The sequence below is a fragment of the Myiozetetes cayanensis genome, unplaced genomic scaffold (assembly GCF_022539395.1).
Source record: "Myiozetetes cayanensis isolate MyiCay16 unplaced genomic scaffold, myiCay2020 scf5-8, whole genome shotgun sequence".
NCBI classification, from domain to species: domain Eukaryota; kingdom Metazoa; phylum Chordata; class Aves; order Passeriformes; family Tyrannidae; genus Myiozetetes; species Myiozetetes cayanensis.
The window spans coordinates 54520437-54538692 of record NW_026087742.1 but is presented as its reverse complement, the minus strand read 5'-3'; the positions used below and the strand labels follow the sequence as shown (position 1 = coordinate 54538692).

Sequence of the window (18256 nt, the reverse complement as noted above, 5' to 3'; positions counted from 1 at the left end):
TGTCAGATGTATGGACTGTCCCTTCTTTGCTCTTCCAGGACCCTCAGTGCTCCTAAAGGAAGAGATATGAAGAAGATAGAGATATGGCTGACTCCCACCACAAAAATGAATTTGAGTAAAGGCAATAATCACTTTCAAAGATGCTGCAGTTGCAACCACATATTCTATGCGTACACTGAAAATTTTGAAGACTTTTGCAGAAAACATTCAAGCATTTCTCCTGAGGTGGTATGGGTCAGGTTTTGGGTTTTTTTCAGGTTCCATTAAAACAGTGGCAGTGACGTTAACAGAAGCTATGCAGAGGAAAAAGTAAAGTAATGGGAAAGCAGGAGGCAAGAATTTCGTAATGATCTTGATGAGAATGCCTTTGGCACTGTACAATAATTAGCCCAAATTTGCTACATTGCCAAAAAATGTCCTGACTCATATTTTGAAGCTTTGGTATATTTCACTTGTGTCTTCGTTTTCATATTATTTTCTTGATAACAGGCAAATGTAAGTAATATCATAAAGACAGATTTAAATAGTATCATGTGAATTGTGACTCTAGTGCCTCATGCTCAGACATGATGCTTATTAAAGGAATAAATGAGTGACCCCTTAGTATTAACACACCAGCAGTACTAGAGAAGCAGAAGATGTCTTTCATTATGAAGGCAAAAATTCTGCTAGCATTCTATCTTACCCAGTTTGATATCAAGATTATTACTGGAAGTAATATATAGCTGTCTTGTTCTAATATTTTTTTACCTTACTATCAATGGTACCCTAGAATCTCTTGAATGTAATTTATAAAAAGATTCTAAAGAGAGCGAAGTTTGCTCTTTCCATTGAAAAGAAATAGGACTCTAAGGCACTGTGAGGTACTCATTAGCATTCTACCTCTCGCTGATAAATCTGAGGAATTTTTTTCCAGTGACAATTGTAACTGGGAGAAAAGCTCCTGACTGGGAAATTAGAAGGAATTTTAGCCTCAGGAATATTAATACTTTATGGTGGATACATGCCTGAAGAGAGGTCAAATACTTCCTTAGCAATGGGATTTGGATTTCTCACTTAGATGTAACTGTCTATCTGAACTAACACCTAACTGAAGTTTTATTTCAGAGTTAAAGAAAAGAAATAAACATCATTAAAGAAGTGAAACTCACCATTAAAAGTGAAATTCAGAACAACTAGTCCAAATCTGTTGGAATGGGAGAAGGCACTCTGGAGATAAAGTGTGTTGGCTCCATAGGGTAGCATTTAGCTCAGACCAAATATTTAACTTTTCCCTCTCTGAAGTATATGAAATGACTAAGACCTGCTTGCAAGCTTTGCCTTGATGTCTAAAGAACATGGGGTTAGAAGTCCTAAGCATGTTGAAGTGAACTGTAGTGAGACTAAAGATCACAGAAAGATTTGAAGATATAATAATTTTCAATTTTCAAATATATGAAGGTTGGGGGTAACTTTATTTTCACAAGAGTCAACAAAAGCCGTTTTGCATTAAAAAAAAATTACACGACAGGAGTAAAAGTACTGTTGAAAAGAAATACAGAAAAATTGGATCAAATAAATAAAAAGGATGGGGAATGACTGAATTAGGACATTCATACATGTCCAGGAAGTTTACAGGACTGCTAGAGCAACCAGAGCAATGTGCTCTTACAATGGGATGAGTGTGTGCATTTACACTACTGTTACACTATTGTATTACTGATCTGATGAGTAGTTCTGAGAGAGAAGCTGGGTATCTATTTTAATAAAGCATTTAATTCATTTGGCAGCTTATTTCTCTCATTTCTTACTTTTTAGGGAACTTTAGTTATCATTACCACCCCAGGATAATAATGCCACTGTCTGCTTTTTGGGTTTTGCACTAAAGGTGCTCTAGAATAAACTAAGAGGAGAAACCAAAGAACAGAAGTTTTTCAGTATGTTCTGTGAAAAGAAATGGAAATCCAGACTTCTTTCTAGTACTACCTTTTTTCTATTGTACTATCAATCTTCTGTGTTCTATTGTTGCCATTTACTCTTCTACCTTCTTTGCGCTTTGATGTCATGTTAAAATCAATGCTGAACCAAAAGAAAAAGATTTACCTGTAACACACTGAAAAAAAATAAAAACAAATAAGCCAAAAACAAACATTTTTAAAAGCCTAGAGACCCTGTCATGGTAGCAGTGGTCTTGTCACACATCCCTGCAGTCTTTTAGCAAATTAATTGACATCCATCTTTATAATCCAATTTATTCTTACCTTCTGCTTTTTTTCTTTCTCCATCCATGTATATATCACATTTTCTTCTGGGAGGAAATGTCAGATTTCAAAACAAAAAAGCATAGGAATAACAATTTAAATTAACTCCATTATTTCTCCAAAATGAGAGTCACAAAACCCATCCCATTTTTCCCTAAGCATGTACTAGACAAAGTTTATATGTACTGAAACAAAGCAGTATAATGAAGATTTATTCATTTCTTATGTCTTCAATATAGTATTAATAATAATTTTATATGTTCAGTATAATTTTTGCTTGATAACAAGTGAAAGAAAATCAGTACTGCTCAATATAGACCGCTAACAATCAACAAACAAAAGGAATATTAGAGGCATAGACTTGGAAAAACCTCTGTAATATTAGAAACTATTTCACAGAGAGGTTTATCAACAGATAGAGTATGACATTTTCATTAACTGAATGATCACTCGGTCAGTCCAAATCTGCTGAGGTTTATGGAAATAGCTGAGTTACAAGAAGTTGGCTTAGAGCTTAATGCAAGTCACAGCACAATGACTCTTGCATTATCATTGCATCATTTCATTTACACAGTCACTCTAATTGACTTTAATAGGTTTTGGATCAGAGCAAACACACAGACAAAAAGATTGATTATACAAAACTGGAATGTTTTTATTAAACTTGTCTCAAGAATACACAATCTCAAAAAAATCTCTGTATCAGCAGCTAGAGGCTTTAGGAATTTGTGGCAGCCAACACAGAGACATTTTGTCAGCTTCAATTTAATTTTTAAAGATAAGGTTTCCAGAAACATCTTTGTAGGATGTGTTTAAACATAGAATCTGTCCCATGGACCACCTTCAGCTCACATTGACTGGTAACAACTAACTAATGATTACACAGGGTAGCCATCATTTTCATCAAAACTTAATGTAAAGAAATCATCTCACATCTGATATTTTTACTTTTTTTATTTTTAATAGGATTTATAAGGAGGAAAGAAAAACAAGAGGGTTGGATTATGTCATCAGCAGCAACCTATACAGATAAAGCAAGGCCTTTTTGAAAGTCATAGGCAGTCCACAAGCTACAGTTTAGAAGACTGTTCAAGCTGATCCTGTGCTGCGAAGCATCATTGCATTGCTTCACTAGAGGAAGCGAATATAAATCATAGAAAAAGCACTGCAATGTGTTTTGTGAAAAAACAAAACACAACAAATAAAACATTTTCAGCCATGCTGAGAATCAAAAAGCACCAGTGTGTGCATTTTTGCCACAAAATAATAAGGAAGAACCTGTGAGGAAGTTCAAATCCTTATAGCCTAATTTTCAAATTGTTCTCTGTTTGTATCTAAAAGACACGTACAGAGACTTGCCTGGATGCTTTTACAGGATCATTTCTGTGGAGGTCGAAGGATTAAATTTGCATACATGCACCCATATATATGTGCATATGTTTAATACATGGAAATTCTAACTCCAGGAAGCCTCAGTGTTAGCATTTATCTGTCATACAAAAGCACTCACTCTGGAATTATGAGAGTACAAAATTTAAGGTGGGTAAGGGATTGCTACACTGAAACCTTCTTTCAATCATAATCTTATATATACTTTACTTTATATGAGGATGAAGGATCACAGATCACAAAGTATGCTGAGTTGGATGGTACCCACAAGGATCACTGAGTCCAACTCTTACTCCTGCACAGGACCATTCCCAAGAGTCACACCATGTGCCTGAGAGCATTATCAAATGCTTCAGGCTTGGTCCTGATCATTTCCCTGGGCAGCCTATTCTGTCATCCAACCGCCTTCTACATGAAAATCTTTTTCTAACATTCAACCTAAACCTCCCCTGACACCAGGTCATTCCCATGGGTTCTGTCACTGGTCACCACAGAGAAGAGATCAGTTCCTACCCTCCGTCTTCCCCTCACAAGGCAGTTGTAACTGCAGTGAGATCTCTCCTCAGTCTCCTCCAGGTTGAACAGACCAAGTGACCTCAGGCGCTCCTCATACGGCTTCCCCTCAAGGCCCTTCACCATCTTTGTGTCCCTCCTTTGGACACTCTCAGATTAATATCTTTCCTAAATTGTGGTACCCCAAACTGCACACAATATTCAAGGTGAGGCCGCATCAGTGGACAGCAAAGTGGGACAATCCGCTCCCTCAACCAGCTGGTCATGATTTGCCTGATGCACCAGGGCACGGTTGGCCCTCCTGGCTGCCAGGGCACTGCTGACTCAGATTCAACTTGCCTTTGACCAGGATGCCCAGGTGCCTTTTTGTGGCACTGCTTTCCAGGATCTCATTCCTCAGTCTGTCCATACATCCAGGGTTGCCCCATTCCAGTTACAGAATCCAGCACTTTCCCTTGTTGAACTACGTATGGTTGGTGATTGCCCAGTCCTCTTAATTTTTCAAGGTCTCTCTGCAAGGCCTCCCTGCTTTTGAGGGAGTCAACAGCTCCTCCCAGTTTTGCGTCGACTGCAAAGCTGCTTAATATCACATCCAGTCCTGTGTCCAAGTCATTTATAAATATGTTAAGGAGCACAGGGCCTGAGATGGAGCCTTACTAATGACAGTCTGATGTTACCCCATTCACTGTTTCTCTCTGAGCCAATTGCTCACCCACCACATGATGTGTTTATCCATCTGTGGGCAGAACATTGTGTCCAGAAGGATCCTGTGAGAGACAGTATTGAAAGTTTTACTGAAATGCAAAACTAAAGTTTATAATCTTTAGCCCTCTTTTGTCTAACCACGTAAGCTTATTGTTCTTGTGCTCTTAATATATAAGTGAAACAAAACCGCATTCGTAGAATCAACAAGTTTGTAGAATAAATTGATTTCTTTTTTTGCTGACCTTGTACACATGACAGCATCTGATCTTGGAACAATCACTCTAGGTTTCTTTTTGACATAAATTTCTTTAGGCCTATTCTGCCTTTACAAACTCAAGTAATGTATTGATAAACTCTGATTACATTCCTTACTTACTCTGCTCCACCCTTTCCCTCCTCTTTCCATAACTGTTTTCAGTTTGCCAAGGATTTTTACTCCTATTTCTTAAGCTTTCTTTTTTTTTCTTTTTTATTGTGCTCTTCAACTTCTCTGATTTTTAAAGACAAGAGAAATTAAATGAGATATATAATCAAGATAGTTTTCACTTCACTTGTTTCTCTAAGAGACATTTTAAAAGAGGTTTTGATGAAGGGGAAAAACAACCCTACTATGTAATGATCTTTTCTATGGTAATCCTCCCACAGGGGCATTTTAACATGTAAATCACGTTATTGTCTCACACATGAAATCTAAAGCATTTTAAATTCCTCATTTGTTAATTTATAATGAATAGCACTTTTGCTGATTTTATTGATGCAATAGCACTTTGTTCACCCGAAAAGGTATCTTTCTTTCAAGCTACATAAGGTGATACTATTATTGAATCATGAGATCTGGCAAATATAAATAGTAAGGAGCTTATTCACAGAAATACACTTTAGCCCCATGCTGGCAGCAAAAAGTGCAGTGATATTTTCATATCAGCAAGCAGGTGTCCTCAGGCCTGCCCAGGCAAAATAATCCCCTTGTTAAAACATACGCAAATAAGTAAATATGCACAAACACATATATTCTCATTGCACAATGATTTCTAGAAGCTCAAAAAATAAAACCAAAACCAGGCAAAGTTTTATGGACTGATGAATAGGCAGCAAAACTATGACAACAGAAACAAACTCCTCTTCTTACACACTACTCTCCCTTAACAACTCCCAGGTAAATACAAGCAAACACAAACAGGATTAATCTAAAGAGTAGATAGGAATAACTAGAGCATCTCTTTGAAAGATGTTGTAAATATACTTTGGCATGTATTTATTTGGATGGCATTTTCTTGGCCCTCTGTGTCTTTTGGAGACTACACAACATATTCTTTTTTAAAGACGTAAACATGAAAAACACAGGCTCAGAAATTGTGTGCATGCTATATTGTGATCTTAAAATCCCAACTTCATTTACTGTAAGGGATAAAAATCTCAACACTGCTAGTAGCAGCAGAAATGAAGGGGTACAGAGTCAGAACAAGTCTCTTATTGACCTTATATTATCTAAATCTTCAAACACAAGCAAACAAAGCAAAAAAACCAAAACCCTTCCACCAGACCATTGAAACTGTGAAACGTATTTTGAAAATATTAAGAGCATTTAAAGATCATGAATAAAGGTCACTTCTTTGTACTGTCACCACCTTTTCATACACTACAATTGACCTACCAAAGATCCTTTAAGTGGTTTTAAAAGCCACAGTGTTTCTTTCAGGTTATTTTGTAAGCAGTTAGGATTTGCCTAGAAGTGGAAGAATGATAATTCAGCACTGTATTTTTCACTCTTATTTTGGATATATAAGGGTGTGGACATTTCTGAAAGAAAATTGAAAATGTAAATAGGCACTTTTTCAAACCACTTTTAAAAAACAAAATTAATTTAGTAAAAAACAGGTGTCCTAATAAAGTCAAATTCTGAAGAACTCTAATGGAGGGCAAAAAACAGAATTCTTGGCAGGCTTATCAAACCTTTGCAACTTTGTCTTACAGCAGAAGAGAAACAACTAAACAACCATGGAAAAACAGTGTCTTACTAACATTATAAGTTTGCCATAAATATCAGGGGAAAAGGCACAAAATATCATTTTATTGCGCTTTTAAGCAAGAGCTAACCAAACAGAATCAGTCAGCACCAGACTAGTACTGTAAAAAAGTTAAATGAAGAAACTGACATAATAGAAGTTGGATGGCACATTATATAGGACAATGAATTTAAGAGAACTATCTGCAGGTATTGATTCTCAAAAATTTTGAACTACTGCATCACCATCAAAGCTTAAATTTCCACTGGATGCCACACTTATCTTCAAGTTATTTGAAAATGCTATGTATTTTATTGTTTAATCACAGGTGTATATGAACTGTCATGTTAAAGAGAGAAAAATGTCATATCAGGAGCATCTCCAGAACTTGGCAACTGTGCATTTGTTTGTATCTTAACATTTTTTTTTCTCCAAATTATTTCCTAATCACATATTGCATATATAAAAACCATTCCATGCCACTAAATGTCTTCTGCTTTACTACAGTCTTGCATTTCTTTCTATTTTTCCCCATACCTGCAACTACTGAGGTGAAGAACAGCCTGTTTCTTAATAGATACCATATTTTCAGATAGGCTTTATCTAGAGTAGTAGTAGTGCCAATTGTGCTGTACAAATTAAGAACCTCACAAAAAAAAAATTCCCTACAGACTGGACAGAGTGAATTGATTTTTTTTTTTTTCTGCTCTGGGAAACTGAGTAATTTTGATTTTGCCTTGTTGCCCAAGATACTATAAGTACAAGGAAAGACCTTAGATGGGATTCACTTGACTAAATGCAGATATCTACAATGTAAACATTTATGGGTATGCCAAGGCTCCCACGGCCTGGTTCCCAAGACTAATTCACACTGCCTAGCTTCTATCAAGTCATGTACAGGTAATGAATTCTCTAGCAAGAGGGATTTTGCTGGAAGAGTCCAAAACAGAGCCAAGAACTGAGATAGCACTAATTGCTGTTCAAAAGTTTGCTCCTTGGGTCACATTTGGTGAGCAGAGTACAGTTGCCTTATTACTGAGACCTGCAGAGTAAGTTTATTTCCAATTATTTACAGTAGGTACTTCTCAGCACTGATTCATTGACAGGAATTTAATATTTAATGTTAATAATTCATTAAAACATCTATTTCTCACCACTGACTACAAAAGAAGGCTATAGCAACTAGTTGAGCTATAGAAAATTGCTGTGGTGACCTAAAGTTGGCTGAGATAAATCTGATGTCTGTGGTCATTAGACCATAGAAGAAAAGTGGTCTTTGAGAGTTCTGACTGCCCCCATTCATTTATGTACAGCTGTTACATGTATAAAAGAGGGAGGAGCTAAAAATCTCTATTTTTCTTCTAAAAGCAAAAAAATAGGGATATGCCATCAAATGTGTGTACAGGTTCAAACAGTTTCAGAAAGATTACTATGCTACATATACATGCGAGTTCTACATTTGGTTTTTAGCCAAATGTGGAAAAAACATTTGTACCAGAGAAGCCTTTAGAGAATGATTAACATAATAATTTACCCACCCTAATAATTTGAAATTTTATAATTTCAAATAGTAATTTTAAAATATGTTATAGCTTTAACCTAACAGAAGAATGTTTGATATACTTGGACATACTTGTATGACAAGTGAGGGATGATAATGCTACTTCAGTTTTATAAAAGTATTTTTCAAATGAGTAATTTCATTAAAATAATTTTGGGCAATATACTTTTCACCTCATTTTAGACACCTATGGTATAGGCGACTACAGCTGAATCATTCAACTGAAATTCCATTTTCAGTCAAAGAAGAAAAATGGGCATTTGAAGGCACAAATCTTTTTACCTATTTTAGAAAGAGATGATTCATACCCTACAAATGCCTGTTTCTCTTCATAAAGGGAGATGACTAACTTGGATGTAGACCCTCACATTCTATACTTACATTCAGTGATCTGGTTCTCATTCCTCAAAGTGTATCTGCAAAACTTCATATTGTTTTCTTAACCCGGAGAACTAGAGAAGATCTGAAGATTCAGTGTTATGTATCACTAACAGATGAGAGGGACTATTTCCATATTTTGGGTGGGGGGAATGAGTCACGGTGGGAAATGCTGTATGTGTATATATATACATTATTTGTGTATATATATATATACACATTATATATATATACACATTATATATATAGAATATTTGAATTTTAGTTTTACATGGACTTAATTTCCTTCTGCATAAAGATCTCAGAAATGGCTATATAATTTTAATTCTTCTGGCCTGCCAAACATGGTATGTCAGATTCTTTCCACTTGCAAATTATTTTCTGATCTCCTAAACAGCACTGTATCACATTTTTGTCTTTAGATAAAAATAAAGCTTCAGAAAAGGCAAACTGTATATTTTGGTATGTATTTTTTAAAAGGAAATCCTTCCAATTTTAGTGCTGAAAGAAATTAACTTACAATTTTGCAATGTAAATTGTACCTAGATATTTATATTGTACTGTAATGACTAAATCTATAGACCTGTACTCTTTACAATCAACCAATATTTCTAAAAACCACCTTCTTTGTCACATGTCATTCTTTAGCGTAAACAGATACTGAATGCAGAATAAAGTACAAACTCTATCTATTAATTCTATTATTAAAAAGAGTAGACTACTCTGCAGGCAGAGAATTTAACTACAACAAAGTTCAGACACTTTATCATGTGTTTCTTTAGTGTAAATTTCAGGTTTTGACAAATCAAATAGAAACAAACTCTCTATTTTTATGGTAAAGAAGACAGGCTATGCTTTCCAGCATAATACATTCATATTGATATGGCCACATACATAGGATTAATTATCTGTGACCTTTGTCTGATAAGTACAGTCTTCAGGATTTTATTATCTTTTGATACTAGTTTGAATATTAGTTGTTTTTTCCCTCACAAACCCACATTCTCCTGCAGGGTGCTTGAATTTTCACAAGTTTTGGGTGATGCATTTTTTCTCATTCCTTTTATGTACCAAGTAGCATATTATTCAGAATTGATAAATTTTTTTGTGTTTAAACTTCACAAATTAAACTTGTTTAATTTTTTATTTATCTGGTTTTGTGCATATCATACTGTCATGTGGTAAATCTGTTCCCTTCTGACTTGTAAAATTTTCTAGATTTCATTTTTTAGTGTGCAATGTCTTGGATTCAGCTACAAATATTCAGTAACATTTTCCCACACAAGCATTCACTCCACAATGAAAAACAGTATCATATTCTCAGCAAAAATCCTAGGCCACTAAATGTTTTATGAAGATTACTACTTTGGGTTCAAAAAAGAGGAAAAGAAATATATTTATCATCAATTTTTGGTCTTCTCTTTTGTACTCCCAAAACTATGAACACTATATTACACTTGGTACAGAGTGCTACTAAATCCTGGTGATGCACCTAGTGTAGTAGTGTATGTTAAATAAGTACCATTCATTACTTCCCCACAGACAAGGAATTTAAAATCCATCGATTCCTCACACATGAGGCAGATTGCGATTTACATGTTAAAGTAGCCCTGTGAATTGATTTGCATAGGAAAGACTTCTGGAGCACTGAAACAAAGGATCAGTGAGCATGACAAGAGTGGTATTAGCATAGAGAACACAGATTCTCTTACAACATACCCTTCAACCAATGTAAATATATTCATCATAAATATATAGATCTTTGTGGGTTTCCCAGCCAGGAATGAAAAAAAGGTCTTGTCTCAAGAGCAGTAAGATTAACGTCATAAACTCTGGATGAGCCTGTAAGCAGAGTCAGAGACAGGAATTTGCAGACAGGCCTTCCTTACACCAAACTGAGGTGGACTTTTGGGTTTGCTTCAAGTGGTAAGATGTAAACATTTACATCTGAGCTAATCTGTTAGATTTCCTTTTATTGACAGTAATGAAAATAGAGTCTTAGTGGTGTGTTACATCTTATCCAAAGGCAGACCTCTAAAATAATCAGAAGAGGTTTCTCATACTATAATGGCATTTTTCTCTTCACTTTTTTTTGTAATAGAAGAAAAATATAGAGACAATTACCAAAGCGTTTATTATAGACAGTGCAGAACCCTTTAACACTGTCACTGGAGTGTTTTCAGCAGTTCATTCTAAAGCAGTTCATCACACATTGTCTTTGCTGCTTCTTCCTTCTCAGGGGTACGACTCTTCACACTCTTCCCTTGCTCCAGTGTGGGGTCATTCCCATATGAGACAGTCCTCCATGAACTTCCCCAATGTGAGTCCTTCCCATGGGCTGCAGTTCTCTCTAAGTGCTCCAGCATGGATCTGTTCCATGGGGTCCAGTCCTTCAGGAAAGGATTCTTCAGTGGGTCCCCTTCTGAGTCACAAGTTTTCTTACAGTTCCACATAGCTCCTAAGTTCAGCAGACAGTTACTGGCTATGTAAAGTGTTCTGTGAAATCTCTAGGTGATTTCTTCTTGGCAACTGCTGATCAGGAGTTTTTCTCCTCCCTTTTTTTGTCTTTACACATGCCAAATAAAACACTATTGATATAATACTTCTCAGAATAGTTGCATTTTAATACAACTGAAGTGATATTCCCTTGGCTTTTTTTTTTAACTGATTTCACGTTACATTAATTTGATAGGAATATTCCAATATAATGTCCTACTGAAATGGGTTTTCTGTGTACTCCACAGAGGAGTGACAGTGACCAGTGTAATGGTGGTAGGTTTTTATATGTATCTTTCTACTCTTGCTCATTCTACAATCCTTCTTGATCCAAATTTCTTCTGTTTATTTTTATTTCAAATGTATGAAACATCTGGCCTGAAAAGCCTTTATAGATGAAGGTTTAAAACTGAAAGGTATTTCACAGGAATTCAACAGCACAATGAGCACTTTCCTGCTACAAAGCACTATGAAAGAGTAAATAAAAACCAGACCTACAGGGAAGATATCCAAATTATGAGACTTAAAGAGGACACTGTACAAAGTATTCACAAAGTCTATCTTTTGCATTATCAAGGGTAGCTTGTCTAGGCTTTGTCTACAGTCATGTAAAAGAGTGATTTCTTCCGTAGTCAATTCAGAATTTAATTTTAGATACTTGTAATCAGCCCTATCAAAACTGCTCCCCTCCACTGTCTGTAAAGACAGCCTTGGTAAAATATATTAAAATAGTTTAATCTAACCTTTGGAAATATTTCAATTTACCTTGCCTTAACGATTTGAAGCATTACGTATAAGTGATAATGAACACCTATGCCAAAACACAATCAACTCAATGCCAGTAGACCAAGCTGCTTCCAGTTCTGGAGTGTCTCCTACAAGCTCTAGTTTCACCTTTCACTGCTGTGATCCCTATTGTATATGATAGGCTTCCACGTAAACCACAGAGCTAGAAATATGCTACAGATAAGGCAGTTGTGGCCTCGCCTTGGTGACTTACCAGGGATCTCTGCTGGGTCACTCACATTTATGAGAGGTGCCTTCCAGCTACTATATTACTCCTCTCTGTCAGAGTGACATGGCTGGCAGGACTATCCAGGAGCAGGAAAGACACTGGACTTTTACATGCTTCTTTTGAGGAAAATGTGGTCAGAGAAAAATAATCATCAGGCTGTAGGCCACCAGTTTTGAGAAGGCAGAAATTAATTCAGGGTCCTTGTACATTTTCATTCTATGCTGATGAAAAGTTTACCCTGGACTTTACCTAACCCAGCTTCTGCAGTTTCTCCTCCAGGAGATTTGAGTATGAAATGGTGTTGATTCTTCCTATGGAGATAAAAGACTGCAAATAAATTAACACTAAAAGGGATATGCCTCTGAGAAAGCCATCATCCAAAGACTAAGCTAAAGAACATCAAATTTAAAAGATTTGGTTGAGGTTATTGTTGTTGAAATCTTAGTATTGTGGCACTGACTACAATAGTGAAATTCTTTGTGTTCTGCAAACTATTGCCCAAGGCATTAATGCTACCACGATTTAGAACAAAAGTATCTTTATACACAGGCACCATCCCACCAAAGTCAGGTTATTTTAGGGTTAGGTCCCTGTTTTCTATTTTTTTTTTTAAAATGTTGCTGCATATCCTTACAGAGTGTTATTGTTCTTTTCAACTGCAAAATAACTATAAAAAAAAAAAAGAGCATAGTTTTCTAATGGATATTTGCAGATGCTTCACAACAAATCTTTTTATTCAAAGATTCTGCTATTAAATGTGGAGAAGGAATTGAGGAAAAACTTTATATTAATAAACTTTATATTCATAAAGTTTTATAAACTATCTGTTGTATATGGAAGATTTTTAATATACATATTTTTATTTTGCAACAATAAAAAGCCTGTTCTGTATTGCTTTTCCTCTATTTAGAACACAAATTAATTGAGGTCATGGTTCTGTTAGGAGAACACAGTCATATTTCTAGCAAAAACACCATGAAAATTTAATCTGTGTCTGAGAGACTTTTGACCTTTCAAACTTGCAGAGTATTTATTATTCCTCTTTTATTTTATGTTGGGAGTCCTCACATTCATCTGTTCTCTTTAAATATTTACATTGTAACTTCTCTGGGTAAAGTACCACATGCTTAGCTTATACATAATGCTCATTATTTGTGTTGCTGCCCTCCTTGACCATTTTCCATTGTGTCAAGGGGTCTTTCAAAATTACAAGTTCATCTTGACTACTGTTTCTTAATTATATATTATAAATTACCTTGAATAATTACTTCAATGAAGTATGAAAAGTAACTTATTGAATGCAATTGCAACCTTCCATTTTTAATATATGAATCTCACCTTCCCACTTTTCCCTGTGTGATCATTCACTTTCCTCTTTCTCAGGAAATAAATCTAAGTCTTCCAATCTCATTTATACTTTATATTTCATATTTTATTTATAATCTTTGTTTCAATTGCCTTTACTGGTAATTTATTCTACTTGCTCATTCATCTTTTTATGAAATACATTAATTCTGTCCAAGTTCCCTAATTTTCCTGGTTTGTTTACTATGTTTTGTTATATCTTCTAGATTTTAACCACTTCTTAGCATAAAAACATGTGTCCATCTTCTGAAGTTTTTCTCCTATTAACAATTTTGTGTTTTCCTTTCACTGTTTTGCACTTTATATAATTAAGCATTTTCCAATGCCTGTTAGATCACACTGAACAACAGTGTTGTAGTTTTACAAAAAAGGCTAGTTACATTAATCACAGAGGAGCAGATTTCTTAACAGTAACTTTAAAAATACTTAGGATTCTAGAACAGAACATTATTTCAGGTCTGATTATTCAAGTGCACATACTCTTTAAAGCACTGAAATATTTACAGTACAGTTACTAACATGAACCATAATTTTTCAGATTTTTTTTTAAGTGCCATGCATATTCAACCAATAAAATTGTCATATAAGAGTTTTTCTTCATTTGTTTTCCCTTACTACATATTATTTGACTCTTTTCTAGGTTTTCTTGTTAGTCCAAAACAGAGTATATAGGAACAGGTTTTCACATCGGTTTATCTAAAAGATCCTTCTTCTCCTTTTTGAGATCTTGTGTGGATATTTTGTGACAAGAAAGTATAAAATAACACCCAAAGAAAATGTTTTAAATAAAGGAAGTATCTGTATTGATACCTTGGAGTTTTGATGTTTTAATTTTTTTATTTTTGTAGACCTTAGAAGTAGTTATGTAGTAAATGTAGATTTTAGAGTAGCAGCATATTATCCCTTTACCCTTAACACACCAGCTCAAACCCCTGTTACCCATTCCCATATCAATTCCCTAAATTCCATAGCCTGTTTAGTCTCTTTTTCAAGGTAGAATTGTAGAAGAACACCCTAACCCTACGGAACAAGATATAGCCATAGACCCAACAACCTTCAGGCCTAGAATTCTGGAAGGCCTCCAAGGACATTACGTGCTCTGAGGAAGATGAAGATGAAGAAGAGGGGGTCCCAAAACGCCCCCAGACCCAATTCCCAAGAGGCGTGGCGGGGGCAGAACCTGGGTGGTAATAGGACAGGGATTGGGCAAAAATCGTTATAAAAACTATGGACATCTGTGTTTCGGGAGCGCACGCTGGGGTATTCCAGAAAGCCTGGGGGCTCATTAAAACTTTTGTATCCTTATCTTATCTCCTACCTAATTTGGCTTGGAGTCTTTTTTTCCCCACAGCCATTTAGGCAACAGTATGAACTATATTCAGATTCTCTGGATTTAGTCCTTTAAAATATAGACAAGTGATCCTAACTGGTCATTTATACACCTTCTTTAATTAGTGGAAAAAGACAGGAATTTCCACATTTCCAAGGTAAGTAATGCACAGAATCCCTTTTGAGCACTGCACCAGGACCATTGGTGGGTGGTCTTAGTCTATTCAAAATTTGCCTGGCATGATTTTAGGCAATGCTGATTCTCACTTTTACAAAGAGCTCCTGAGCATAGTTTGGGAACTGGAATGTGTTCGGGACTATTCACAGTCAATATGTTACTTGTGGCCACATGGTTTTGGTTCCAAAACAGTGGCTGCCAGCCTGCCCTGCTTCCTCAGTTCAGATGAATGTTCCGACAAATACAGCCTAGATGTCTAAACTTCAAAACACTTGAGAAAAATCCTATCTGTATTCACACAGAATCTCCTTCCCATGAAAGCAATTGCTAAAGTGACAGCAGAACTTAATTTTAAACATTTGCATTTTCTTTAATGAAATTTAATGAATGAAAACAGGACCCAAGGCTCAGATTCCTCATATCATGCTTCAGCTATTAACCGAGCCAGCCAGGTCAAAGGTGAATTTCTATAGCTAACAGAAAATGGTGTTCTGATTTATTTTGGGTGACTGCACTCTGCTGTCAACTTTAGTCCATAGACAACCACTTTGAAATATTTTTAATGTGTCAGTTTTCAATTTTTAATAAATTAAAACAAAAAAGAAAAGAAAAGAAAAAATATACCAAGCACAGGCTCTTCTCTTTGGGGACATTTTAGATCTGGCTGTAATGTCCCTTCATCATTTAACAATTGGCAATAATATTCAAATGGCAAGAAATCCACCTTAACTCTCTAATTTTGTTATATTGGAGAAAATGTCACCAGCTGTGGAAAGCATATGGATCAAAATTCTACACTAGATTTTTTCTTTGCATTTTACTGTAGAAAGACAATAATTCATAGCAAGAGCTGAAAGGCATGGCAAGTATTATTTAACTTATATAGCAGCAATTCTCCTGGCTGTGTACTTTTTAAGACTCTTTTTGCTATGACTTACCAATCTTTCAAAAACTGTGTGGGTTTTTGCCAGTGAAAGGATCACAATACCACATTTTCAAGGGGTGTGTGTTGGGGGAGAGGGGAAGGAAATATACTTTTAAGATAAAACTAAATTTCACTTCTCATCACACACAAATAAGAAAAATTATACAACATACCAGGCAAAGGGACAGCCTTTCAAGGTGTTCCATGCACAGCAGGTCTACCCCAAAAAAAAAATAAGCTTTCTGAAAGTTCACTTTTTGAGGTGTAGTAATAGAAGATAGGCAGCCCCTGGTGGTCTAGTGGTAAAGGCGCCGCACTAGCACCGCGGAGACCCGGGTTCGATTCCCGGTCAGGGCCACTCCCGGGCAGGTGGGGCTCGTTAGCCCTTAAAGGCAACCCACCTACGTCCTAAGGACCTCACTGCCACCGTCCAAGCTCGCTTGGCCCCGGCAGATGAACCTTAGGATTAAAGGGTGGGCTCAGTTCCGCGCACACTGTGTCTCACCTAAAAAATCCAATGCGCAGGCTGGAAGGTGTAAAGACCTTCCCCGGATCTTCGCTCGCGAAGACTGGCCATTATTTTATTATAATAGAAGGTATCAGACTTGAAGTATTTTGAAACTCTAGGCATTATTTATGTTTACTGTAAGAACATGAGACATACCCTAATAGACGAAAGGCTCACCAGTGCTCTAACTGTGGCTTTGAGAGTGACCAATAAAAGAAAGAGGGTCCATATGTTGAACAATCTCATCTTACCTGGGTCTTCCTAAATGTCAATGATTTAGGACATTCCTGATAAGGGTGCTATTCCATAGGCCCTCTGGCATAAATATGGACACTTTTTAAAAAGCGGGAAAACAAATTTATGCACTCCAAGCACAACTCCCTTGATAACTCAAAGGGACTGACTTTGTTTTCCTTTTACTATCTCCTCTGGGGTACTTTATGGATCAGTTCTCTCATCTCAAGTGTCTGATCTCAAGACATAAATTAATTCTACATGCAATTTTTATTCTTTGTGACTGCTAAGGCAATAATCATTGTTTGTTTTGGTTACCATGGAGACAACTGACTTCCTGAGGTGGCAAGAGCCTTGTCTGGGGTATTAAAAGGGACTTGGATCTGGGGATTCTCTAGTTTTCATGCAGCAAAGAAAGTACTTTCATCAAGAAAATCTTCATAAGATTTCTCTCCCTCATAATCTGAGCCATTCTTGTTACAATCTTGTGAGTATTTGGTGGTTTTTTCTCTTCAACGTTGCCTTTGTAGCTGAGCTTGCACACTCCACAATGCTGACTCAAACGACAGGGAAGGACAGATAGTCTATTTATTAATGCTCTACTTTGGTCAGGTACAAGCTCTCAACAGCCTATTACCTTATAGAACATCAACAGAAAGAGAGATGATAAAACTTTTGATTATAACATAGTCTTCAAAATGGACTAGTTAGGATTCAGAGACAGAAATTTCTGACAAACAATCCTATACTGAGGTTGTTGATAAAGAACAAAAACCAAAAACCATTCAGTTTATGATGTCTTTCTTAAAGAGCACTAAAATTTGGGCACCTCATACCAGACCTTCAAACTAGAGACCTCAGTATCTGTCTACTCAGCAAAGAGAAACAGATGTGTTCCAAATGCAGTGTCTGATAACCAAAAAAAATACTCAAAAGTACCTTCTAAGGAGTTCCAAAGGTAAAGATGGTGTGTAAGTCCTTGAACCAAGTGATTCCAATTAGAAAGTATGGCAAAGGACTTTGTGCAACATTCAGCTGAGCTTGGGGGACTTTTTTGTTTAGCATATGAAAAATGATACTTTAGCAGATTGGGTCTGGCCAAGAAGATACAAGATTGGAATGGTTAACTTTGGTGAAATTACTGTACATACTATCCATGCCTTTCTTCTTGCCAGTCACAACACTTGTCATCCTCTCTTCTGAGTTTAGGCATTACCATGTTAATTATGAACAAAAACCTTAAATGAGCCAAAAGATGCTGGGACTAATGTTCGGCGTCCTGTTCAAATAGTACCGAGTCTACATAGGCCTGCTCAGGATTTACAGATTCTTCAGAGTAATCTGGTGCCGCTCAGCAGAACTCTGTAAATATGGTCAGGAGCCACGATGGATGGCAGCATGGAGCTGGTGGCAA

At 36.2% G+C, this 18256-nt stretch overlaps 1 non-coding gene across 1 annotated transcript; it reads left to right on the top strand.

Moving 5' to 3' along the window:
• Positions 1 to 16384: 16384 nt before the first annotated feature.
• Positions 16385 to 16457, top strand: TRNAA-AGC (transfer RNA alanine (anticodon AGC)). Its single transcript has one exon. It is a non-coding gene; the product is annotated as a tRNA-Ala (tRNA).
• Positions 16458 to 18256: the final 1799 nt, after the last annotated feature.